This window comes from Eurosta solidaginis, chromosome 2, assembly GCF_040869045.1.
Source record: "Eurosta solidaginis isolate ZX-2024a chromosome 2, ASM4086904v1, whole genome shotgun sequence".
Taxonomy (NCBI): domain Eukaryota; kingdom Metazoa; phylum Arthropoda; class Insecta; order Diptera; family Tephritidae; genus Eurosta; species Eurosta solidaginis.
The window spans coordinates 10,104,849-10,132,800 of record NC_090320.1 but is presented as its reverse complement, the minus strand read 5'-3'; the positions used below and the strand labels follow the sequence as shown (position 1 = coordinate 10,132,800).

Genomic DNA, 27,952 nt, shown 5'->3' with positions numbered 1-27,952 from the left:
ACTCAAATTGAAGGAAGCATTAAAGAAAGGAATATTTGCGCCTTCAAGTATGCAACATATTTTGTAATCAGTGCACAAAGCATATAGAATTGTTGCATACTTTTAGGGGGAAACATTTCCTTTCTTCTTCTATGTGGTTTTGTATGCACTTTGCAGAAAGTTTGTCTCTACACGCCTCTAACACCCCTCTCATTATGCTCCACCCCTGCTGGAACAGCAAGTTTCCTTGGACACCCGTTAGAGGATATTGATGACAATATCGGTCGCACCTATTGGATGGGCGAAGCACTGCTACAACAACAACAACAAGTGTGCCGCCTACCACACCGAAGATCCTGGGTTAACGCCCCGGGCAAAGCAACATCATAATTTTAGCAACAAGTTTTTTCAATTAGCAAAAAAATGTTTCTAATCGGGGTCGCCCCTCGGCAGTGTTTGGCGAGCACACAGAGTGTATTTCTGCCATGGAAAGCTATCAGTGAAAACTCATTTGTCTTGCAGATGCTGTTCGGAGTCGGCATAAGACAAGTAGGTCCCGTCCCGCCGAGGAAAAATTAAAAGAAGCGCGACGCAAATTGGAAGAGAAGCTCGACCTAAAAGCTCTCCGGAGGTTATCGCGCCTTACATTCTGCAGTAACTCCTAGCTTTTTATGAAGTCATATTCTCGGATTTCATCAAGTAAATGCATTTTATAAAGTGAATGAATAAAGAGTTGGTGCATTACTGCAAATGAAATGGCCACTGACATTTGTCAAAAATATAACAAAAACAAATTTTGAGAGCAAAAAAATGGCTAAACGTTCACAAAGCATCTTTTATTCAAAATAAATGTATGATTCTTTGTGCCTAAAAGTATGCAACATATAAGTGGCCGGTGTATGTATGTCAGCGACTTTACTCAAAGTTAGCGGTTTGTGTTTACTGTTCGTTGTGCAGCAGGATATGAGTAATGAAAATATGTGAAATGGCACAGCACTAAAATAAATGTGAACGTTACACGCATGCTGGCGTGGCATAAGCATCGTTAAGGCATTTGTTTGTTTAAAAAGTGAAAGGTATTGTGAAATGCAGCCTGCACTTTTGTGTGTGTGTGTATGCCGGCTTTTGTGTCGCGAGTTTTTATGAATTTTTATTTTTTTTTTCAAAGCTATTTTTCATTTATTTTTGTTTGCTATGCAACACATTTTCCGCACAATTTAACGCTGAAAAAATTGCAATGCTGCTATTTGTATGTAAACGAGCAGTTGCACGTAGTGGGTTAGGCGCCTCAAAGTATGATTGATTATACATATATGGGTTATGAAAAATGAGCGGATATGTAATAAAAAAAATGGTGGTACTAGGGTGATTGATTTTGATTATAAGCCTAAGCAGATTTGTGCTAAATTTTATTCGAGAATCGGCCGCCCTTTGGGAAGAGTTTATTTTTAATGCTTTTTAATTTTCATTACACGCTTGATGTATTTGGAAAAAATTTGACTACCAGATACCCAAGTGTTAGTAGGGATCTAGGGGCAATATTTATTTGAATATTCACGACACTCGAGAAGAGTTTAAATTTAGTTATAGGTGTACTTGGTTAAGACCGAAGATTTTGTTTTTGTAGCGATAAGGTTGCTCCCCCGAAGGCTTTGGGCTATATATTGCGCTGGCAACCTGAAGGGTTGCGCTACACAGCCCCTCGAATCTAGTATTTTAGTCGCCTCTAACGACAGGTATACCTACCGCGGGAATATTCTGACCCCCTAACCCCGAAGATATTTTGTATTTGCGTCAGCTATGAACCAACTTCAGCCCATTTTGTTATTTTTTTCGTTATAATGTTGGGAATATTTCGTAAAAATTTCTGGAATGTTTCAAAACTTCTTAGGGACTACTTTGCTTTCCAGTTCAGCGACTGTTTCGGACCATTAAAAAAAAATTTCGGCATTGTCCACGAATAGTTTCTAAAAAAAATTTCGGCACTATCCACGAATAATTTCTAAATAGTTTTCTCGACTATTGCAGGACAATTTCAAAATCATTTCGGGACCATATAGAGATAATTTCTGTTTTTATTATTTCGTGACTCTCGAAATAGTTTCGGTATAGTTTGAAGGATAATTTGCAGATTATCTCATTGTTATTTCAAGATTGGATTTAGGATAACTTCGGAACTATTTTGTGAGAGTTTCTGAATCATTTGAGAATTGTTTTTTGGTTCAGTTTGGGATGGTTTCAGGAGCTGTATCGTAGTTATTTGGAAAGTGATGATTTCGAGATATTTACGGGACTATTGTGGACGCGGGATCATTTCGGAACTTTATTGGAATAATTTCGGAACCATTTTAGAATGGTTTTCTGCATCAGTTTTTAATGGTTTCAGTAACTATCTCTGGGTCAGTTAGGGATATCTCCTGTAATTTTCTTACTATTCCGGGTTCAATTTTGAACCCTTTCGATATAGTTTTGAGACTATCTCTGAGATTCTTCAACGTATATCTCAATGCTTTCGGGACTACCTCGAGATTATCTTCGCACTATTTGGTGAGATGAAGCTTTTGGAAAGTGGGCAGTGTTGCGCCCGTTCGGGTGTAACCGAACATTACATACTCAGCTAAGAGCTTTGGAGACAAAATAAGGGAAATTAACCTAGTAACCATGGAATGTGTTTGTATGACATGGGTATCAAATGGAAGGTATTAAAGGGTATTTTAAAAGGGAGTGGGCCATAGTTCTATAGGTGGACGCCATTTCGGGATATCGCCATAAATGTGGACCAGGGGTGAGTCTAGAATGCGTTTGTACGATATGGGTATCAAATGAAAGGTGTTAATGAGTATTTTAAAAGGGAGTGGGCCTTAGTTCTATAGGTTGACGGCCTTTTCGAGATATCGCCATAAAGGTGGACCAGGGGTGACTCTAGAATGCGTTTGTACGATATGGGTATCAAATTAAAGGTATTAATGAGGGTTTTAAAAGGGAGTGGCCCTTAGATGTATATTTGAAGGCCTTTTCGAGATATCGACCAAAAATTTATTTATATATGCAATACTACGAACAGTATTCCTGCCAAGATTCCAAGGGCTTTTGATTTCGCCCTGCAAAACTTTTTCATTTTCTTCTACTTAATATGGTAGGTGTTACACCCATTTTACAAAGTTTTTTCTAAAGTTATATTTTGCGTCAATAAACCAATCCAATTACCATGTTTCATCCCTATTTTCATATTTGGTATAGAATTATGGCATTTTTTTCATTTTTCGTAATTTTCGATATCAGCAATAATGTAGACGTGGTCATAGTCGGATTTCGGCCATTTTTTATACCAAGATAAAGTGAGTTCAGATAAGTACGTAAACTAAGTTCAGTAAAGATCTGTCGAGTTTTGCTCAAGTTATCGTGTTAACGGCCGAGCGGAAGGACAGACCGACTGTCTATTAAAACTGGGCGTGGCTTCAACCGATTTCGCCCATTTTCACAGAAAATAGTTATCGTCATAGAACCAATGCCCCTACCAAGTTTCACAAGGATTGGTAAATTTTTGTTCGACTTATGGCATTAAAAGTATTCTAGACAAATTAAATGAAAAAGGGCGGAGCCACGCCCATTTTGAAATTTTCCTTTATTTTTGTATTTTGTTGCACCATATCATTACTGGATTTGAATGTTGACATAATTTACTTATATACTGTAAGGATATTGAATTTTTTCTTAAAATATGACTTAAAAAATTTTTTTTTAAAAAATGGGCGTGTTCGTCATCCGATTTTGCTAATTTTTATTTGGCTTAAATATAGTAATGTGAGTAACGTTCCTACCAAATTTCATCATGACATCTTCAACGACTGCCAAATTACAGCTTGCAAAACTTTTAAATTACCTTCTTTTAAAAGTGGGCGGTGCCACGCCCATTGTCCAAAATTTTACTAATTTTCTATTTTCCGTCAAAAGGTGAACCCACCTACCAAGTTTCATCGCTTATCCGTCTGGTAATGAATTAACGCACTTTTTCGGTTTTTCGAAATTTTCGATATCGAAAAAGTGGGCGTGGTTGTAGTCCGATTTCGTTCATTTTAAATAGCGATCTGAGATGAGTGCCCAGGAGTCTACATACCAAATTTCATTAAGATACCTCAAAATTTACTCAAGTTATCGTGTTAACGGACAGACGGACGGGCGGACGGACATGGGTCAATCAAATTTTTTTTGATACTAATGATTTTAATATATGGAAGTCTATATCTATCTCGACTCCTTTATACCTGTACAACCAACCGTTATCCAATCAAAGTTAATATACTCTGTGAGCTCTGTTCAACTGAGTATACAAAATTTAGTTTGTTGTTGAGTGCCCCAGAGTCAAACTATGGATTTCTAAATATGTGCTACGATCACATAAAAAATGGAGAAGATAAGAAAGCCCAACTTAATGCAATGGTTCTTGAATCTTTCGAAAAAGTTTTATCCCGGTCACTTCCAGAGCCGACTCGGTCGACTCGTTTGTTTGTGTCAATGCTGGCACCCAGAGATAAAGAAGTCATGTCCGCCATCAGTATAAGGGTAGTAATAGGATAAAGGTACAAATAATATTATGAGTACGAATGCCAAATTTTATTTAAAATCGATCACCCTACATTAAAATGATTTGAAACATTCTATGCAGTTTTCATATTACTCAACTTTTTATTATCCATGGCTTCCGTGTTTTCAAACAGAGCAAACTTGCTGCATGTTTATTCATTAATTTCTGGCACACATTTGCGTATTGTGTTAGGTTATGCAATTTTTACAAAAATTTTGTTCTTTTTTGCAGGTCACAAAAGAAATTTGATTAACAAACTGTTGCAGCAAATTTATTTGGTGAGTGCACAAAACCAAAGAAATTATTTAACTTGGATATGTAAAAAAGTCGCCAGAATATATTTACAAAGTATCTCAATTATTTCTCATACGTGATGTAATTACACGGTGCTACACTGATTTTGAACTTTAATAGCGACCTAGTGTCCGTTGTAGGTCTTGATGAGTAAATCTAGATGTCGTGTTTCAAAATTTTCTAACACCCCGAAATTTTCAAGTTATTGTTGAAAAACTGTTTTTCTTGTACCTCACGCATTCAAAAATTCGTTACTCCGTCATTTTTTCATCTATTTTTGATTGCTTAACAGTTTTGGAAAGCTGAAAGATAGGCCTTTAAAAATATAAAAAAAAAATAATAAAAAAAAAAAAAATCTTGGACAATTCAGTGACGAACAGGGAGAACGGTTCCATCAGGAACTATTAGAGATCGAAAAACGCTTTGTCGGAAAAAGTCAGATCAGAATGCTGGCAAATTATTGCTGGTCTCTAGAACGCGATACTGACGATGTGGCTTATAAACGCAAAAGATCTAGCAAACATTTTTAACAGCTATCGAAATTCGAAGTTTTTTTTTTGTATTAAGTACATAATATAAAACAAAATTTTATGTAAATATATTTGTAACTATTTTTTTCTTTATTTTTTCTCTGCAACATAGAAGCGAAATAAAATTACTCGAGAGATGATATATGTAGATAAATAAAAAATATCGAAATTGTTTAAATAATTAAAGTCAATAATTGAAATTTTGTTATAACAAAAAATAATGGGTGGAATAAAAGAAACGATAAGAATGTTCAATACGATAGCAGCGATATACTGAAATCATACATTCAATCATGACATGGCGCGATATCGATTCTACGATGAGAGCAAAATTTTCTTGTTCACAAAAAGTGTTGTCATTTCAACAATTCTCAACCGAATTTGATCAACCAGTACTTTTTTTAGTCGAAATAGAATGTTCTCTCAACTTCTTTAAGAAAAATAATAATTCCTTAAAGAAATGATACATTAAAAAGCCGTCAAACTTTGAAAAATTAAAAAAAAAAACGAGAAAATTTTAGATAACTTTTAAAAAATCTCAAGAATTTGCTATAAAAAGTGTAAAGAAATATACATAGTTTTAAAGCCATATCTTTCAGCTTTCCAAAACTGTTAAGCAATCAAAAAGTGATGGAAAAATTACGGAGTAACGAATTTTTGAATGCGCGAGGTACAAGAAAAACAGTTTTTCAACAATAACTTGAAAATTTCGGGGTGTTAGAAAATTTTGAAACATAGCCTCTTGATCTACTCATCAAGACCTACAACGGACACTAGGTCGCTATTAAAGTTCTTGAGATAATTTTTTTTTTTTTGTAGCACTGTGTTATCTAATGGGCTCAAGCCCATTCATGAAATCTTCGTGGTTCGTTTCCTACAACTCGTTACGATATTGTCCTCCCTTACTGTGAACCGATAATGGTCGCGATTGATATATTTCGTCTGTAATGGGCTATAATTGATCTACCAGCGGCGGGAATAGGTGTACTTGTGATACATCGCCTTAAATATCATAAGGTATTTCCGTAGAAAGAGGGCCTGTCCCACCGTTTCCAAAAAAGGAGAGCTATCTGACAGTGCACAAAATGGTACAAAGATTATCTGTTCGATGATACCTGTTCAAGCATAAAAGGGTACAATTAGTCTCTTCTAGGAGATGCACAAGCAAAACTGGTTCGTTCGATAGTATCCGTAGCAGTACAAAGACAGTACTCCTTCATTCATAAAAAGGTACAATTGGTCTCTTCATAGAACATGCTCAAACAAAAGGGATGGTCAACATATAAAAGGAGATAAAAATTGGCTATAGTCGCAGGCGCATTTGCAACTCATCCCGGTTTCATCCTGAACTGATCACATTTTATACAGGGAGTCTGTTCTTGAAAATTTTCAGCCTTAAAGATGCTGTACTAATGTGATAAGCAAAAAGCGAAGCCTAGAAGTGAATAACTTGCGGGGGGGGCTTGGTTGAAGGTTGTGGGCGCATTCACCCAATCAAGAGTGCAGTAGAAGTACCTTTACTTATGAAAACACGTTAATTACGTGATGCTGGAGAAAGGCAAAGCTACCAGTATAATTTTTGTGAACGTATGTCGGCTACCAAATCCATCCAGTGAATAGGGTTTATGGTGGAACGATTGAAGGATGCCCACAATTACTGTTGGATCGGCAAACGGTAAATCCATAAACAGATGGCGGATGTAAAAACAAAGCAGTGTAATGGATTAGTGGCGAATCGGCTGAGGGTTACCCAAAAATACCGTTGAAGAGGCGAACCTGGTAGAGCAATTAGTTGATGTTCGCACGGATCGGTGGAGTTAGGTGTGAACATTCATACGATGCGCGGTGCATGATGAACCGTTACTCATGGGTGGTTAATGGTAAATAGTGAATGGTGGCAATACCCGTAGGGACAGATTGGTGAATGATAATTCGATGTCATATTATGTGGATGAGTATAATGGAAAGCTCAACATCAAAGTAACCGGCAGCTCCATGAAGCCTAAATTTGTTTGCTTCTCTGACCCTTTAGGCACGCAAGCGGCGGACGCATCAGAGTCTTGGAAGCGAGAGAACTACGAAATGTAAATTGCATTCACCCCCAAATCTCTGACACAACAAACCGAACTACCAAAGTCACCAACACGATTGACTGTCGAAAGTGGGGGGCTTTTGCAAAATAAATTAAGTGGGCTGTTCACACAAGGCTTTGTTGTACGGGCTTAAGTTGTTTAAGAAGTTTGCGTATTGGCAGCAGCTATTGTCTTGTCATTGAAATGCATGCAAGTTGCGTTCATTTCATTGTGTCGGTTTCTTATATCTTCTTGATGACCGCTTATAATTATGAAGGTGCGTAGTGGTAATTAGCGGTGCAATTGTGTGTGATGCTGCTGAAGCAGTCCAATGGCTAGGGATGTAGTTACTTGTCAAGCTCCTTAAAGCGCCATTACCTTCCGCTACCTTTCCGTTGCGGGTTCCATTCTGTTCCAGTGCAATGAGAATGTTTGTTTCAAAAATTGTTTATTAACTATACTCAGCTGAGCAGAGCTCGCATAACGGTACCCGTAACGGCATAAACTATTCGAGATAGATATATCAAAATGGTCTGGGCGAAAAAAGAAATTCATTTAGCCATGTCCGTCCGTCCGTCTGTCCGTAAACACGATAACTTGAGTAAATTCTGAGGTATCTTAATGAAATTTGGTATGTAGGTTCCAGGGCGCTCATATCAGATCGCTATTTAAAATGGACGAAGTCGGACTATAATCAAGCCCACTTTTTCGATATCGAAAACTTCGAAAAACCGAAAAAGTGCGATAATTCTTTACCAAAGACGGATAAAGCAATGAAACTTGGTAGGTGGGTTGACCTTATGACGCAGAATACAAAATTAGTAAAATTTTGGACAATGGGCGTGACACTGCGCACTTTTAAAAGAAGGCAATTTAAAAGTTATGCAAGCTTTAATTTTCCTTCCGCTCGGTCGTTAACACGATAACTTGAACAAAAATCGATATAGCTTTTCTAAACTTAGTTCACGTACTTATCTGAACTCACTTTATCTTGGTATTAAAAATGGGCGAAATCCGACTATAACAACGCCCACTTTTTCGATATCGAAAATTTCGAAAAATGAAAAAATGCCATAATTCTATACCAAATATGAAAAAAAGGGATGAAAAATGGTGATTGGATTGGTTTTTTGACGCAAAATGTACATAACTTTAGAAAAAACTTTGCAAAATGGGTGTGACAACTACCATATTAAGTAGAAGAAAATGAAAAAATCTGCAGGGCGAAATCAAAAGCCCTTGGAATCATGGCAGGAAAACTGTTCGTGGTATTACATATATAAATAAATTAGCGGTACCCGATAGATGATGTTCTGGGTCACCCTGGTCCACATTTTGGTCGATATCTCGAAAACGCCTTCACATATACAACTTAGGGCTCCTCCCTTTTAAACCTCTCAATACCATTAATTTGATACCCATATCGTACAAACACATTCTAGAGTTACTCCTGGTCCACCTTTATGGCGATATCTCGAAAAGGCGTCCACCTATAAAACTATGGCCCACTCCCTTTTAAAATACTCTTTAATACCTTCCATTTGATACCCATTTCATACAAACACATTCCAGGGTTACCCTGGGCTCATTTTCCTACATGGTTATTTTCCCTTACTTTGTCTCCAAAGCTCTCAGCTGAGTATGTAATGTTCGGTTACACCCGAACTTAGCCTTCCATACTTGTTTTTAAAATAAGCTCCTAAAGATCTGTACTTTAAGAACAAAAGCAGACATGTTATTTTTAGCCAACTCTTAGCAGAAAGATTTCTAAGTTGAGCCTTAGGCCTGTTCGCTATCATTGCAGACCTGATTAGCCGGAGTTACTAGAGAAGCAATAACGGTACTGAAAATAAAAGCAGTATGCACTTTCTTAAATTTTTCCATTTTCATTAAAACTTCATACTGTAATATAAAAAGTAATAATTAGACTCAGCATTACACATTTCAGTTGTGTTTAAAAACTTTGAATTGAAATTGAAAACATTCAAGCTGCCTGCTTGTTGAAATAAATATTTTGACAGCACCATCATCACTAGAAGTCTCTTTTGAAATATGATTGTTAGCGAATTTGAAACTTTGATCACTTTGTCACAACAACATGGCGCGTCGACAAGTGACAAACTAAAATGGCACTAGACTTAACTAGGCAATAGCTACCGCAATCTGTGAAAAAAAAATGTAGAAATAAAAAAATAAGAGCATTTTAAACACTTCCTTTATACAAATGAATCAAAACGCAGACATACGCTAATGAATTTCTAATTTTCTTGTCGTAAACGCTTCAATATGGCCACATTGTACCTTCTATACCATGAGGAACTTGGGGTCGCCAGAGCCTCGCCTGCTAAATATATGTATGATATATAAATATCTATAACAGGACTCGCCTCGCATAGGTGAGATTGATAATTGGGTTGCGGAAGCTGTGAATTGCGGTATCAAGCCTTTGAATCCCAATTTCTCTGAAATTTTCTTAAAATTCGACCGCAAAATTCCTTAGTTTGGTACGAAGTTTTTATATATCTCGCACCTGGCACCACCTATCGAAATTTCCCCCTTACTAAATGCATTGCCATCGCGTTCACAACTACGTATGAGGTATTATGTTTGTTGCTCAATGGAAATTATCTCAAAAGCGATGAAGATTCGGTCCGATTCGTACGATTTTTCAAACTATCTAGATCCGTGCGGCACCTAGCGCAACTTTTTGTCACATATGTTAAACTGTTATTGAACTGTGAACCACGTTTTAAATTTCAGATCTCTAGCTTACCGGGAAGTTGCTTAAAATACGGCTCCCAATATTTCAAGTCTCGTATGAAATTTCTAATCATATCGACTCCACCGCCATCTGGCAGATTTTTCTCTTTTTGGTCACTGTCCTTAACTTATTGCAAGGGTTTCTAGCTCAATGAGAAGTTACTTACAAATCGATCGCAAGATTCTACATGCTTTTAATGGATTTTTACATATATAGATCTCTGTCCTATTTAGCAGAACTTTTTGTCTTGATTTGACAATATAATAGGATCCATAAGCTATGCTCATAGTTCCAGGTCTCTGGGTTACTGGGAAGATGCTTTAAAAACGATCTCTCGTATGAGTTTTTTAATTGTCTCGACCCGTGCGCCGCCTAGCGAAAACTTTTCTCATCATGTTACTCAAAACTCCAAAGCAAATTTTCTAGATTCTGACAATTTTTTAAATTTCACGATCCCTGCGCCACTATTCAAAGTATTTTCCTTCATGTTAAATTGTCAATTTTCCAAACCCCAGCTCCACTGGAAGTTACTCCAAAATCGATCCCTAGATTCCCTAATTTTGTTCTTGAATTCGCCGACAAATATGAAACGGACTTTATATAAAGGAAGTAAAAAATATTTTTATTGCTACTTTCTTTCATACGAAGTAGTATTTGTTTTACATACCTTTGAGTGAATTATATTGTTTTTTTGTATATATGTATTTGGTCTTCCTTTCTTATACAGCATACTCTGCTTACTATTTTCAACATAATATTACATTCCAGCTCAGTGGTTTTTTGTTACAAAGAAATGATGGCCAAAAAATATTTCTTTTTTTCCCGCTGCGTGTTTAGTTTATTATTTTATTTGTGGTGCTGGAAATTAGTTGATTGCGCCAATGTGATTTTGTTGTTGTTTTTAGCTCTTGTCATGTGAAACATGTCACGAAAGTACATGCTTGTTGTTGTTGTATTTCGCGTTAAACAGTTCATAGTAAGCTGTAACGCTAACTACAACAAAAAAACTTACAAATGCAACAAGAACATTTTATTACAACAATAACGGTGGCAATAATATAATACCGGTCTGCCTTTATGATATAATCAGAAACAAACTACTTGGCTATTGAAATTATAAGCAGCACCATTTGAAACTGAGCATCTGCATATTTACGACAATCCGGCTATCAGCAGCACCGGCATTTCATCTCCTAACAAGACAAACAAATCGTGTGGGAGAGAGTGGGCTTATACGCCACTCCATAACGGTCTGCGGCATTTCAACCTGCTTCAGCTGACAGTAGGGGCGAGATTTTGGCAGATCAAAGAGACGACAACGCTCTTGCACGATAATGGGAACGCCCTCACAGGTGTGGTAGGAAATTGTCTTAGCTCGCCAGACATCACTATCGTTAGCGCAAGAACTGTTAGCTGCGGAGCCGATGCTAAAATTTGTATTCGACCATCTATTCATACTGATCTTGCTAGAGCGATCTGTCGAATTCATCACGACGCTTTCATCAAATTCAAAAAAGCAAAGTTGGCCGACTTTAAAATATACACAGAAAAACTTTTTACAAAGCAGACTTCATAGGTAGACACGAGTGACTGTGGTACAACTTCGATGTGAATACTACTGTAACAGGTTGCGCTCTTACTTATCAGGAATCAACTCCACAATATATGTCCTGCATGTAATGTGTCCACAGATGAAACCAACATTCTTTTTTCCAATTGCAAAGTAGAACTAAAACGACCAAGTTGGGTGATGCCAAGTTCATGGCATTGTTAATTTAATATTAAATGGTAGTTACTATTATCGGGCTAAATACGATTCTGCTTTTGGAATTTACTGCGCCATGCTATAAGTAACTTTTGAAATGTTTAATCTCCTTACATAGAAAAATTTAACACTTTGATCGAGATCATTACAATGAATTTGTACTCTTATATGCCATTTAAAGGTTGTGTTGAACTGGCCATTCCATGAGGACCTCATATAGACTGAATGAGTCCGTAGTGTTACCAGAAGTTTGTTTTAAGGACGAAACTAAAAAACCTATCAAAAACCAGGACCTATGTTATAAAACAACTCCATCCTCTTGGCGAATACTAGAAACTTCCTAGGACTTAAGCCACTTGCTGCTTCTAGATCTGACAGCTGTATCACTCCTAATAGTTGCAGTCTTAGCCTGGCAAGCGCAGGGCACAGGCACAGAACGTGCTCGATCGTTTCCTCCTCCAGCCCGCACTTCCTACATCTGCTATCACTGACCAAGCCTAATTTAAAGGCATTTGACGCCAGAAGGCAGGGTCCAGTCAGAATACCCGTTATGAGTCTACAGTCCTCTCTTTTAAATGATAGAAACAACTTTGTTAGTCTAAGGTTGTAAGACCTACACATAATCTACACATATCTACATATTTCTCTATACTCCTTAACCTTCCTGTTTCTACTTCACTCTCATCTATTTTGTTTTTTTGAAACCCAGCTTAAGATACAGAACTATATATATGTAAGTTAATTAGTATTATATAAACCGCAATGGTTATGACATCTGTTCGTACTAATAATTAAATTGCCTAATTGCCTCAATAATCTTCGAGACTTTACTGCACTCGCTTGAACCCACGCCTTTCCCGCTTGGTCGATCATGTGCACCTCTCGCCTTCGCTTAATCTCGCCCAGTCTAATTGGGACGTCTACGGAGCACCCTTCAAGAGATTCGCCCTTTTCGCTTTTTCATTCTCATCTATTCCCATATGCCCTGGGACCCAATATATATGTATGCTTCTCCCTGTCCCGATTCTCTCCAGAGACTGCTTACACTCTAACACGCATTTAGAAGCTGTGCTATGCGAGATTATTGCCTTAATTGCTGCTTGACTGTCAATATAAAAGTTAACACGATTGCAGCTTAAGCTATTCTCCTCCAGGGTTTCTACTGCTTTGGTTACGGCTAATATTTCCGCTTGGAAGACGCTAAAGTAATCGGGCTGCCTGTAGGATCTGTTTATTTCTGGATCAGCACAGTATACCGCAGACCCTACTCCTTCCACTACTTTAGAACCATCTGTGTGCACATGTATCGCCTCGTCCGCCATTTGAGCACCCTTGCGCCAACCGTCCACCGCTATTGTGGCCTTAAGATCTCCCTCAAAGCACAGATAGGGAATCAGGTAGTCTGTTCGTCTTGTGATTGATGACGCTATACTACTATGGCCGTATGGTCTGCGCTCAAGCTGCCCCGAGCCACCGAACCTGGTTGCAGTTGTTAATGCTATGTTCTTTGAATCAGGTCTACAGGTGGAATGTGCAGAATGGCATAGAGTACGGTCGTCGGGATTGTTTTCAGGGCTCCCGTAATGCTAAGCATTGATAGTCTGCATACCCCCTCTAATTTTTTTAGATAGGTTGTTTTTTGTGTGGCTCTCCACCAAACAAGAACTCCATACTATAGAATAGGGCTTACAATCGCTGTAAAAATCCAATGAGAAAGAGAGGGCGATAAGCCCCACATACACCCCAGCATTCTTTTACATGCATAAAGTGCCCTTGAGGCCTTCTTCACCCTCTCCACCACGTTGAGCTTCCATGACAGCTTACTGTCTAGGATGATTCCTAGATATTTTGTGCAAGGTTTCTCCTGTAGGGTCATTTCTCCTAACGTAGGCCTTGTCTAATTTGGGACCTTGTACCTCTTTGTAAACAAGACCATATCCGTCTTCTCCGCGTTCACTTTCAACCCGACATTAGATGCCCAAGTATGAATATCCCGAACCGCCCGATACATCAAAGAGCTAATCGTTGTTGGAAGGCACTTTCCACTTATGACAATTGCAAAGTCATCTGCGTAAGCCGTAAGTTTTACGGGTTCCTCATGACCAGCGTCCACAGCAGAGGTAATAGCACCCCTCCCTGCGGCGTGCCCCTGTCTACTGATTTCGTGGCCTCGTACAGTCCCCATTGTGATGTAATCTTCCTGCGATTTAACATGCAGCCGACCCATCTGGTTAAGGCTGTATGTACTTTAATGTAATTAAGACCTCCCATAAACGCCCATTTAGAAATATTATTGAAAGCCCCGGCAATGTCTAAGAATACTCCTAGAGCATATTCCTTATATTCCAGGGCTTTCTCTACACTTATTACCACCCTATGCAATGCGGTATCTACCGACTTCCCTTTGGTGTACACATGTTGTGTTCATCCACGTTGGACTTTATGTACACATCTAGCAGCCTCTCAAATGTTTTGAGAAGAAATGATGTTAAGCTAATGGGTCTATAGTCTTTGGGGTACACGTGACCGATCTTCCTCGCCTTTGGTAGGTAAGCTACACGAGCAGTTCTCCAAGAGTGCTGTATTTTAAGCCATTCCACGACCGCTCTACTTGAAACTTGTAGCATGGCCGGGAATATACCATCTTGCCCCGGCGATTTAAACATAGAAAACGTCTTCACTGCCCATTCGATCGTGTTTCCCCTTGCTAGAACTTTTTTCAACCGTGCTGTTTCGCTGGAGCACTCTACGTCCGTACAGAAACTTTTCCATGAGATTCTCTTCGCCCTGGAAATTTGTTGTTTTGTCTCGTTCAAATTGCTTTTTTCCATTTTGCACGAAACCCAAAAGATAATGTATCGAGCTCTATAACTGAGATAGAAATCCTTTTATGCATTTATCAACCTCAACGTGTTGGAACTTGGCTGATACCGAAGGCTTTTTAATAGAAGTATAATGGAAGGATTTTCGTGATCTCTTGACAAATTTTGTTCGGAGATCAACCGGTTTCGGCGTTGCACCATCATAAGTGTAATTTTTTATTATAATCTGTTGTTGTTGTTTGTCTTATACTTATAGACTCGACTGCTAAAGTAACAGTATTCGCCACGGATAGGTGAGGTTGGCAATTGGATTGAAGAAGCTATAAATTGCGCTGGCAACCCCTTGAAAAGGGTTGCGCTACACAACACTAGGCATACCTGCCGCGAGTATATCCTAAGTCCCTAACCCGCTGAGTGTTGAGATCCCTTCATCGCAACGCCTTTTAAAGGCGAATTAAATGCATGCCTTTATTTAGAAAAATAAAAATAAAATAAAAAAATTGTAAGCACTTCCTTTATATAAATGGAGAAAAAATGGCGAAAAATGTCTCCTTATATAAAGACATATTCTTGCTAAACTTTGATTTTTAAATTTTGACATAGAAATTACAAAAATATTTATGAGAACTAAAAATATAAAAGTGGAGCGCACATTACTTGGATTGGAAAGTTGGTAGGACAGGAGATGTTATTATTCAATCAATTGCGCTCTACCTTTGTATTTTTACTTCTCATAAATATTTTGCAATTTCTATGTCAAAATTTAAAAATCAAAGTTTAGCAAGAATATGTCCTTATATAAGGAGAAATTTTTCGCTGATTTTTGTACATTTATATAAAGGAAGTGCTTAAAATTTTTTTATTTTATTTTATTTTTTTCTCCTTTTCTTACATTTTCTCGGTGTCTTAACCTATCTGTTAAGTTTTACGCTTGTAGTTCAATGAAAACTTAGATACAAATCGGTCCCAAAATTCCCTGAGTTCCGTTTGATTTTTCTAAATATCTCAGTCCATGCGCCCCTAACGAATATTTTTTTATCGTGTCATTGGCTGTAATCAACCTCTGAATTAATTTTGAAATTTCAAGTCTCTAGCTCATCGAGAAGTTACTTAAAAGCTGGTTTGAACATTTTCAAACTCTTATCTAATTATTTCGATCCGTGCGTCACCTAACGAATTTTTTTTCCTTTTGTTGCATTGTCACGGTGTTCTAACCTCTGTGTAAAGTTTCACTTTTGTAGCCCAATGAGAAGTTACTTAAAAATCGATTGCAAGATTTGTATGAAAAGCGGACAAACATTCAACCGACCTAATATAAAGGAAGTAAAAAGACTACAGCTTTTAAGATACAACGAAAACCATTTCACATTCAAAATTTCAATAGTAAAAAAATCCGACTTTGTGTTCTCATTCATTTGACTGCAGTCATTGCACAATTCGTTTGAAGAGAGTTGCACGAGCAACGGCAGCTGTTGCCACAGATGTTCCAACATTCAACGGAAGCTCTCACTTTTGTTATTAAAGTAGTTCTATGTTTGCCCATTTGTTCGCAAATATTTACCTAACCAAGTGTGTCTGAAGCAGCAACAAAGCACAGTAACATCATACATAAGATGGACTTTGTTTTTATATTTGTGTAGAATAGTATTATATACATATGTAGGTATTTATATAATAAGCGATATCGTTAGTGTGACGCGTCGCAAATACTTAAATGCCTCATTAGGTGTATAATAAATGATAACACTACCACACGATACTTGCTGAATTGCGTTATTATGTTGCTAGGGAGGACCCTTCGACTTTCTTCGCTTTGAATCTATGGATTGGTTGAGTGAACATTAACACAAAGGAATAGTTTTCATTTTATTTATTTACTTCTAACAAATGTAATTGAATGTCATTTTATACCAAATTGGCTTTCTGTTTTAAGGGCGAGACAGTGATAGTTCCTAAGTTTCTCACTTTTTGAAATGGTGATAAGGAACTGTTTAATTAAAATTTACCTTAAGAATTTGTTTTTATTAATTTTATTGTTCAACTAAACTTATAGTAAATTATAAAATTAAAGTTTATTTAGCATTAGCTGCTGAGGCTTTAGAAAAATTTCTAACTTCTTATTGGCATTGAGTAGCAATGCGTTTAGAGCATCATATTAAAATTGTTAAAAGTACAACTCTTAACAAGTAAGGAAGGCCAAGTCGGTTGTAACCGAACATTACATACTCAGTTGATAGCTTTGCAGGCAAAATAAGAAATCACCATTTAGGAAAATGAACATATGGTAACCATGGAATGTGTTTGTATGACATGTGTATCAAATGGAAGGTATTAAAGAGTATTTTAAAATGGAGTGGGCCATAATTCTATAGGTGGACCCCATCGCCATAAAGCTGGACCAGGGGTGACTCTAGAATGTGTTTGTACGATATGGGCATCAAATGAAAGGTGGTAATGAGTATTTTAAAAGGGAGTGGGCCTTAGCTCTGTAGGTGGACGCCTTTTCGAGATATCGCCATAAAGGTAGACCAGGGGTGACTCTATAATGTGTTCGTACAATATAGGTATCAAATTAAAGGTATTAATGAGGGTTTTAAAAGGGAGTGGCCCTTAGTTGTATATGTGAATATTTTGTGTCAAAAAACCAATCCAATTACCATGTTTCATTCCTTTTTTCGTATTTGGTATAGAATTATGGCATTTTTTTCATATTTCGAAATTTTCGATATCGAAAAAGTGGGCGTCGTCATAGTCGGATTTCGCCCGTTTTTAATACCAAGATAAAGTGAGTTCAAATAAGTACGTGAACTAAGTTTAGTAAAGATTCTTGCTCAAGTTATCCTGTTAACGGCCGAGCGGAATGTCAGACTGATTTCGCCCATTTTCACAAAAAACAGTTACCGGCATAGAAGCTATGCCCCTACCAAATTTCACAAGGATTGGTAAATTTTTGTTCGACTTATGGCATTAAAAGTGTTCTAGACAAATTAAATGAAAAAGGGCGGAGTCACGCCCATTTTGAAAATTTCTTTTATTTTTGTATTTTGTTGCACCACATCATTACTGTAGTTGAATGTTGACGTAATTTACTTATATACTGTAAAGATATTCAATTTTTTGTTAAAATTTGATTTTTAAATTTTTTTGTTAAATTGTTCGTCATCCGATTTTGCTAATTTTTATTTAGGACACATACAGTAATAGGAGTTACGTTCTTGCCAAAGTTCATCATGATATCTTTTGAACGACTGCCAAATTACAGCTAGCAAAACTTTTAAATCACCTTTTAAAAGTGGGCGGTGCCACGCCCATAGGGTCAACTCACCTACCAAGTTTCATCGCTTTATCCGTCTTTGGTAATGAATTATCGCACTTTTTCGGGTTTTCGAAATTTTCGATATTGAAAAAGTGGGCGTGGTTGTAGTCCGATTTCGTTCATTTTAAATAGCGATCTGAGATGAGTGCCCAAGAACTTACATACCAAATTTAATTACGATACCTCAAAATTTATCGTGTTTACGGACAGACGGACGGACATGGCTAAATGAATTTCTTTTTTCACCCAGATCATTTTGATATATAGAGGTCTATATCTATCTCGATTAGTTTATGCCGTTAGGGGGTACCGTTATGCGGACAAAATTAATATACTCTTTGAGCTCTGCTCAGCTGAGTATAAAAAGCAAATTCCTATTTGCACGTTCAAACGGAGATCATCATACTTTAACAATTCGAATCTAGTTTGATCTGCATATTGACCTGCTCATATAAGGGAGCGTATAGTTAGTGCGGTGATCTTATACAGAAGGTTGCCCCGCCAATTTTTCCTCACTTATAAAAACTCTTTGGTTGATTATAAGTGTTTCGTCGCTTTTATCCATTCAACAATAACTTAAATTTTCTAGAGAACAAAAAAATTGTTTTGACAGCTACATTGTAAAAGTCAATAATATGAAGTATCCCAATGTGAGTGATACAAAACATTGTGGAGAAAACATCCGTCAACTGCCTGACAGGATGTTCAGTATGGCTACTTTTATGCGCTTTCACAGGGTGTTCAATATGGCGGCGCATAGGTGAGACAGCGATAGTCAATAAAAAATCAGGTGATCCATTCTATTTGTAATTTTGACGTCTATGCATGAAGTTATCACACTTGTCTTCTCCACAATGATACAAAATACTGTTATGTTTAATTTGGTTTATAAATCTTATAAAAATTGTTTTTATACAAAATTCTGTAAATAGAGGTTTTTGAAGACCAAATAATGTATTAGAGTCAAGTGGCGTTGATTGTGACAGTGAATTTTCCTTTGTTTTTTCTGGAAGATGAACAAATTGCTTAAATTTGTAGATATTGATGGAACAAAAATACATGTTTTTTTGTCAAGTTGTGTTCACGGGTTAAACACTTGATTTTTTATGAATAATCAAACAGAATTACATGAAAAAATAAAAGGAGGGGAAAGGAAATAGAAGTTAAAATCGAAGCCAAAAAAGAACCCGCAAGCTAATCGGACGGCGTGTTTTAAATTTGTTTGATATCGGTGGGCTATCGTAGTGCTATGAATTTGCTATCAATGAGCTACACACTTTAGACGAGTTATCCGTTAATTATCGATAATTTGTCAATTTATTATTGAAAAGTTGTATATAGTTTATTGCAAATTTGTCGAAATGGTGCCAAAAAGTGATCGAGAAGTTACCGATTTGCTATGCTATCGTAAAGTTATAGATTCATTATCGAAATGTGTTCTGTTTTTGATTGGATTTGCTGTGAAAAATTTATCAATTTGTTTGTGTTATCGAAAATGTATACATTTTTAACGAAAAGTTATCGATTTGTTATTAAAAAGTTATCGATTTGATATTGAATAGTTATTGATTTCAAATCGGGGTGCTAGCAAATTTGTTATTGGCGTGTTATCGATTTTTATAGAAAAGTTATTTATTTATTATAAAAAAGTTTTCGTTTTGATATCGAAAAGTTATCGATTGCCTATTAGAGTGTTCTCGATTTGTCTGCTGTTTCCTATAACCGGCCAAATCACTTTAGTATCTTGGAGAAGAAAATTATAGCCGAGCAGAAAGCCGCAGAAATTCTGGATGAAATGTTCTTAAGCTCCAGTCGCGTCAATATATATGTTTATTGATAGGCAGGTGCTATTAAGTCGATAATCTCACATAGTACTGCTTAAAAAACTTCTTGACAAGAAGTGTTCTGAAATGCCACAAACATTGGAGAGACCTCGCTCAGTCCTCACCATACATGTATACTACGTTACCGGTCATAAAGAGATAGAAGGTAACGAAAGGGCCACTGAGTTTGCAAAGTAGGGTGTATCACTCGATTAATCGACGTTAGATGTCCCAATCCTCTTGAGAGAAATCAAAAGGATATATCTCTAAACATAGACCACTTAAGGCTCGTGATAGGCATTCTAACTGTACACTGTCTTCTGACGTCACATGTATATAAACTAGGTCTCGTCAGTAAAAGCAGATAAAGGAAATTCGAGCTTCAGGAAGAAAAGGCTGATCAGTCATCCCATGTTGTGTTTGTGTTTTCAATACTCCACTCACTCGAATTTTTTACCCCCTCGAATTGTCCCGTCTTAGGCAACTACTATGATGCCTTCGCCTTAACCTGACAATGCTTTTACACGTTTCGATGAGGCTCTTACGTGAATTTTTAAATGAATACTTAGTTCCAATGCCGAAAAACATCGTGCATGAATTAGCGCGCGGTTTTGATTTGGCTATATAAATTCACTTGTTTGTGATGCCACAGTTGGTGAGACGTCGTAAATTTTCAACAAACTAATTTGACTGTCAAAACACTAAGGCTGGGTTTCCAGTGCGAGTTTAAAATCCAGTTAAAGTTAACTAGAATTTAACCTTGACAATAGTGTAGTTTAGTAAACTTGAACTGGAGTTTAAACTTGCACTGAAAAACCGGACCCTAATGCAAGAATCAACAATTTGTGCGAAGTTTATTCAACTACTTTTTGCGATGGATACAACTTCGCAGAAACATCGGTTGAATTGACCCGTAATTCGGTTGATTTTAACATTTTTTTTCTTTCAGTGCTTGATTGAGATATTTAGGGTTTTACTCAGTTTTACGCTGCAAAGTTGAATGAACAAATATTTTCTATATAACACGTACAGCTGGGTATAAAAACATTGAATTTCTTTGTAACCAAATGCCACTTAGGTCGTCGAACTTCTTCCGCCTTCAATTATTGAAATTCCTGATATTTTCATGTCCAAAATTTAATAACATCAATTGATTTGTTTCGAAGCTGCATTTATTTGAAATTTATTTCTTCATAATTTTCTTTGGCTGATTGTGGTTTATATCGACCATAATGGGCGGAAAATATATTAATTTTCAGTTGAATACATCATTTATCAAATTTTGTTGCGTTAAAGCCTTAAACGACTTCCGGCTAATGTTTATTATTACCTTTTACCTTCTATTTTAGTTATTGGAATTGGAGCTTTTTGAAGCGTTAAGCTGCAACAAAGTGATAAACTTTAGTAAAATAATTCGAATTGCAATTTGAATTTTCTTAAATATCTTATGACTAGTAAATTATTCACAACTTCTTTGATTAAATTTTGGGCGATTTAAGCTTAATGAATTGTTAAGCTTTTATGTCAAAGTTTTTTTTTGAATCTCACTCAGGCATTTTCTTAGAGGATTCCTTAAATAAAGAAGCTGCATTACTACATTCGCTTTTGTTACGCCCACTAATGGTGTTTTAAGCTGCAAACGAGCTCGAAATAAGTAGAGTCGACAAGTAGTGGTGAACTTGTACTGACGGCACTCAAGAACCGATTCCATTATATGAGACTGAAATATACAGGAAATAGCCGCTGCCGCAAGACGCATTGACGGGACAGACTAAGGTTGAGAAGACGCACATCTCACTAGTCAGCTGCAATCTGCCCTCACATAAAGGTATTCAATGGTTCTAGAATAGGCTTATGACACTTAAAGTATATCTGGCAAAGCAGCTTAATAGAAATGTCCCTGACTATCACCATAGAGAAGTAGGTTCTTAATATTGGTCATACTCAACATTGGCATGACATCGTTAAATTTAAGGACGGTCTCTCGATGCTCGATTAATAGGTTAACACGGTTGGAATAGGACGCAAGACAGCTATACATATATGACGTATTTCAGGAAGATAGCATACTGTAACGAATTTTGGGAAAATTCCGCTTAGTTGAAATCTTCTGCTAACGTTCGAATCACTAAACTGTTGAATAAATCACTCCAATATTCTGTATTGCAAAATGGTCTTTATTAGAAAACTTTGGGATTAGTACAATTATACTTCACAATTATACTTCACTTCGCAACTTATAGCGTGTTTAGATCAAACTGATTAGTCATGCCTCAGTTTGCACTGCTTTTATACTCTCGGTTTCCTCGTCCACCCATTTCTCCTAAGTTCTAGTAATTTCGCGAACTTCATGCTTGGTTACCAGCCATATACATGTATATTTGTAGTTTGCATCCATATGCGTCTGTATATGTGAGGACTACTTCGGCTGATGATCACATGCGTTTGTGAGTATCTCTCCGCTGCCTTGTATGTATGTGTATAAATGGTGATAGATTTGTTTACGTACATACGAGTGCCTGCTTAGTATCGGCATAGTGATGCTAGTATCGCTTAGTGATGCTAATATTCGTTAGCAAAATATTCCACATTACCGAAGTAGCCGTCATTCTACCGAAGAGAACATTCTCGGGTTTTGCCACATCAAGAGCCTAGGTACATTCAATTTCAGTAGTGGAACAGACGCTATGTAGGATAAATAGACGCTATGCAAACACTAGCGATGCAGATATCCATACTTGATTGAAGCAGAGGTCGACTGTTATATTATTTCCAATTCTTGGCCTGTTGATTACTTCGCTAAATAATGAAGGAGGGTGGAGAAAAAGTTAACGATCTATACCAGGAACCATACTCCTAGATTTGCAAAGCAGAGCGGAAGGAGAAGTTTTAGTACCGATAAGCCATGTATCTTAAAAGCTGCAATTCACAAAGGCGAGGGAAATAATGGTATCAGAAGGAAAGTCGGAAATATTAATTATGTAAAGGGAAGTAACGATCAGATTCCATACTCGGTGACCCTTAAGGGAGCTAACGCTTACAGCGCAATGTAGTTCCTTCTAGAGGTGCTAGGCTGCTTAGTATTGGTTAGTACTTTTTTTTAGCAACCAACACATCAGGGTTTGTGTAGATTCAGCCTTCCTAAAAGGCTTTAGAGTGATCGACGAGTTTCATTTTCATACTAAACAAGTCCGCAGTGAGAGCACTTACGTGTGTCATAAATCGATATTGTGCTATGCTATCAATGCTCTGACGATGGCGTATAACAACACATTTCTTGTATAGAAGCTGTGACAATGAAAATGCAGAATAAAGGACTCATCTATTTGTTTTTCAGGCTCATTATTGTGGGCAAAGTGACTCAGATTCCGGGGGCTTGTTCTTGCGATGTCTAGAGTGGCACGAAACACTAGAAAAGTTCACAAAGAAAATTCAAAATAGTACTTTATCCACTTCTATGGGTTGCCACACTTAATGAGCTCTTGGTTCTTCTTGAAAGGACGGTTGCGGCAAGATATTCGCATATGCAGATGACCTCGCGCTGTTAGTTAGCGGGAAGTTTCCGCAGGCACTATGCGACCTAATGCAAACTAAGATTAGACTGGTGGAGAACTGGACCAGGAGTAAAGGTCTATCGGTCAATTCAGCCAAAACTGAATTGGTTCTGTTCACTAGGATATATAAGATACCTGCGTTGCAGCTGCCGGTGCTAGCAGGTAACGAGGTCGTCGAGCACCTGATAAATGCTGGTCACGGCTATAACCAAATTTATATTTACTCTGACAGCCAGGCTGCACTAAAAGCGCTTGGATCGGTCTCATGTAAGTCCAGGACAGTAGAGAAGTGCGGCAAATGTCTCAACGAGATCCCTGAGCAAACTTCCCTTAGTCTGGTATGTGTGCCTGGACACTTGGATGTACCGAGCAATGAGATGGCTGACGAACTTGCAAGAGGAGGCACATCCGTTCCGCTTTCGTCGTCTTGAATCCTGCTACAACACTAAGCTCGTGTGGCCTGAATGGGACGCGAGACGCACGAGACGTCTCCTTCATCTTGGAAGGGGGGACATATCTCTGGTGGTTGGACTAACCGGCCACAAAGCAATCGCAGAAGCTGCAGAAACAGTCAAGCATTTTCTGTGCGATTGTCCGGTGCTTTGGCACAAGACGAAGCAATCTCTGGGATCTCCATTCTTTGACGATTTTTGTGATCTGGTTAACTTGGAACCTAAGAAATTCCTGACGTTTGCTAAATCGACCTATTGGTTGAGTAGGGGAGAGATCCACGTGGTATCACAACGGGACCTTTATGGGCCAGTGCACTGGTGCTCGCACCGGTGGCCACTCTAACCTAACCTAACCTACTCCCACACATCCCCACTTAATTGATTGTCGTAAACGTACTTGTAGAATTTTATTTATCTTGTATATGTATTCCATTTACTTTCCCCTTGGCATAGCTTTAGGCGTAATTATGTAAATGGCACAACATAGTTATGTAAATTTCATTATGAATTACACAATAGTGATATTAGTCAATATTTATAGAGAAGAACAACAACTAGCCCACATGCAAAAAAAATGTTATAATTACATATGTCATGGTGTATTGCCTAATTTTAGGCGTAATCACCTCTCTGTTTGCCTAAATTATTCATCGAAATTATGTTAAACATACTTATAGGCCTTTTATTTACACTTCGAATAAATTAGGATAATTTTATGGAAAAAACATTTGCCAGCATGTAATTAAATATAAACACAAAATAAATAAATTGTAATGATTTTTTTAATTGGTGTAATAGAATAATTTAAATACATTTGTCTGACCTTGAAATTGCGAGGGGCTCAAAATTTGTTGCATACACATGGGCGTTCTCATAGCAAAAGGTCATAGATTTAATTCGTTAGAAAGATATGTCGCGTAATTGTGACTGAATCTTAACTAAATTCTTTTTTTCTGCGACGGTACGATATTAGGTTGTGTAAAGTTGAGTAGTAGCCACCCCAGCAGGAGGAGGCTCACTTGAACAACTTGAAGGTCCACTGTGATACCACATAAGATAATGGCAACATAAAATATAGCTACTTAGAGCAACGTTATAGTTACGATTAAAATTGATTTTGATTCTGGCTAATTTCTCCGTGATTTGATTGAACCGATACCGAAATACTTTCGCCAAGTTCTGCCAAAAGCTGAACAGTCGAGCATGAAGTGATTCGATGATTACACCTCCTCAACTTCCATGTAGCTGCAACAGGAGGGGTTTTTCAGTATGCGAAGACCTACCGCACGAACTCCCATTGAACCGTGACCCAACAAAACTGCAGTAACCACTGATAGATGAGCCCTGGCGAATCCAACATTATACACACATGTAGGCAAATTTTATACTGACCCTATACAAGGTTAAGGATTTAGTAGTTTGTACAACTCGTCTGGTATATGCTAAGGATATTGATATTATTGGTCTTAACAAACGCGCTGTGAGATCTGCCTTCTCTTCGATTAGATAAAAAAGCAAAAAAAACGTGGGTCTTGCGTTCCACGTCACTGTTGACGGATACAAATGCGAGACTGTAAATGATTTCGTCTAATTGGGAACCAGTATTAAGGGCAAAAACAATGTAGGCTTAAAAATAAAACCGAGAATAACTCTTGCCAACAAGTGCTACTTGGGACTGAGTAGTTAATTGAAAAGTAAAGTCCTCTCTCGGCGACAAAAATCACGTTGTACAAGTCGCTCATCATGTCTGTCCACATGTATGGCTCCGAATCGTGGACGGTGCCGAGAAAAGATGATATGGCTCTGGGAGTGTAGGAGAGAAAAGTTTTCCGGAAAATTTATTGTCCTGTCTGTAATGCGGACGGCGAGTAGCGATGGAGTTATAATGATGAGCTGTATGAGCTTCACGCGGACATGATGATAGTGCAGTGATTATGCGAATGGACGAAGACGCTCCGGCCTAGAAAGTATTGCAGTCGACACCGCAACTAAGAAGCAGCGGAAGGGGGAGACTTCCACTGAGTTGGAAGAGGCAGGTGCAAGATGATGATGACAACTTATCAAGTTGTGCTCGGACTATTTAGATTTCAGTCTAAAAATTCCAGTTTTCAAATAGTGTTTTGCTAGCTAGTTGGATTTTTCACTGCAACGGTCTTAAAACTATTCCATACACTTACCGTTCCATTAAATTAAATTACTGAATCGAGTGTTAACTAACCGACACATTGTTGTCAAAAGCAGCTGCTGCCCGCATCATACTAAAATCACTCAGACTTGTTTTTATTGATTGGTAGGATTTTTAACTCGTTTACCTCAATTAAGTGGAGTTTATGGTAGATATTTTCTGATAAATATTTTTGCGTACGTACATATGTACGTATAGTTATAGACATTTTATTGTATTTTACTTCCTTTATTTTAGGTCGGTTGAATGTTTGCCCACTTTTCATACAAATCTTGCAATCGATTTTTAAGTAACTTCTCATTGAGCTACAAACGTGAAACTTTACACATAGGTTTGAACACCGTGACAATGCCACAAGAGGAAAAAATCCGTCAGGTGGCGCACGAATCGAAATAATTAGAAAATAATTTGAAAATTTTCAAACCACCTTTAAGTAAGTTCCCAATGAGCTAGGGGCTAAAAATTTAGAGCTTAATTGAGAGGTCGATGACACGATACAAAGCGATTCGCTAGAGGGCAAACGGAACGGAGGGAATGTTGGGATTGATTTTTATGTAAGTTATCATTGAGCCACAACTGTAAAACTTCACAGATAGGATAAGATGCCGAGAAAATTAAAAAAAAGGAGAAAAAAATTCCGTTAGGTGGCGCACGGATCGAAAAAATTTGATAATAATTTGGAAATTTGAAACCGGGTTTTATTCAGAGGTCGATGACAGCCGATGACACAATACAAAAAGTTTCGCTAGGGGGCGCACGGACTGAGATATTTAGAAAAATCAAACGGAACGGAGCGAATTTTGGGATTGATTTTTATGTAAGTTCTCATCGAGCTACAAGCGTACAACTTAACAGATAGTTTAAGACACCGAGAAAATTTAAGAAAAGGAGAAAATAAAAAAATGCAAGCACTTCCTTTATATAAATGGACAAAAATCAGCGAAAAATGTTTCTTTGATTGACTAATAATATCTCCTTTCTTACCAACTTTCCAATTCAAGTAATGTGCGCTCCACTTTTATATTTTTACTTCTCATAAATATTTTTGCAAAATCAAAGTTTAGCAAGAATAAGTCTTTATATAAGGATACATTTTTCGCTGATGTTTGTCCATTTATATAAAGGAAGTGCTTAAAATTTTTTTATTTTATTTTTATTTTTATTTTTATTGTATTGTATTTTTACTAGTCGTTATTTCAAGTATTTAAAAAATCGGATAAATTGAAGAAAACATTTTGTTTTGAGTAGCTTTTCAATACGAAGATGACCTTTTTCCACTACGACAGATGTAAGATTAATGCATTCGGATAAGGTATTTTAAAAATAATCTTTGAATACCTCAAACAACTAATCTTCGGTATGAATGTTATTTCTTAAGTTTTTATAGATTTTCTTTATGAGCTCCATCAAGTTTGATGCGGTGGATTTACCTGGACAGCACCCATGCTGAAAAACCAGTTCTTTTGCACCGTTTATTACACCGATCTAGCAAACCACAAAACTAAACGTCCATATTCGTTAAAATAGTTCAGAATAAATAAATAATTGTGTGCTTTGTTGAATGGTGTACGCAACGTTTCACAGTTTTAATGACACCTAATTCAGACTTTGACAATTGCGGACGTTGTGAAAGCACTGGTGAACATCTGATTCTAAAGAAAACTGCAAGAAAATAAACAGAACTACAGAATAAACAGTAATAAAGTATATTAACGTTTATTATATTTTGAGTTGTCTGCACAGTTTGACTGTTTAAGCATATTTTATTAGACCGCGTTTACAAACAAAAATGTTTGTTGCTCATTATTGGCAAA

The 27,952-nt window shown here is 37.2% G+C and overlaps 1 protein-coding gene across 6 annotated transcripts in view; it reads left to right on the top strand.

Annotated features, from left to right (window-relative positions):
• The window catches only part of sNPF (short neuropeptide F precursor), a 257,147-nt gene that overhangs the window by 128,253 nt on the left and 100,942 nt on the right, over nucleotides 1–27,952 (top strand). For 3 of the 6 annotated variants that reach the window (XM_067764359.1, XM_067764360.1, XM_067764361.1), the window contains one exon: nucleotides 4,796–4,842. The exons of the other annotated variants lie outside the window; for them this stretch is intronic. The gene's annotated coding sequence lies outside the window, so the exon portion shown is untranslated. The remainder of the gene's footprint in view (nucleotides 1–4,795; nucleotides 4,843–27,952) is intronic. 6 annotated transcript variants of the gene reach the window in all.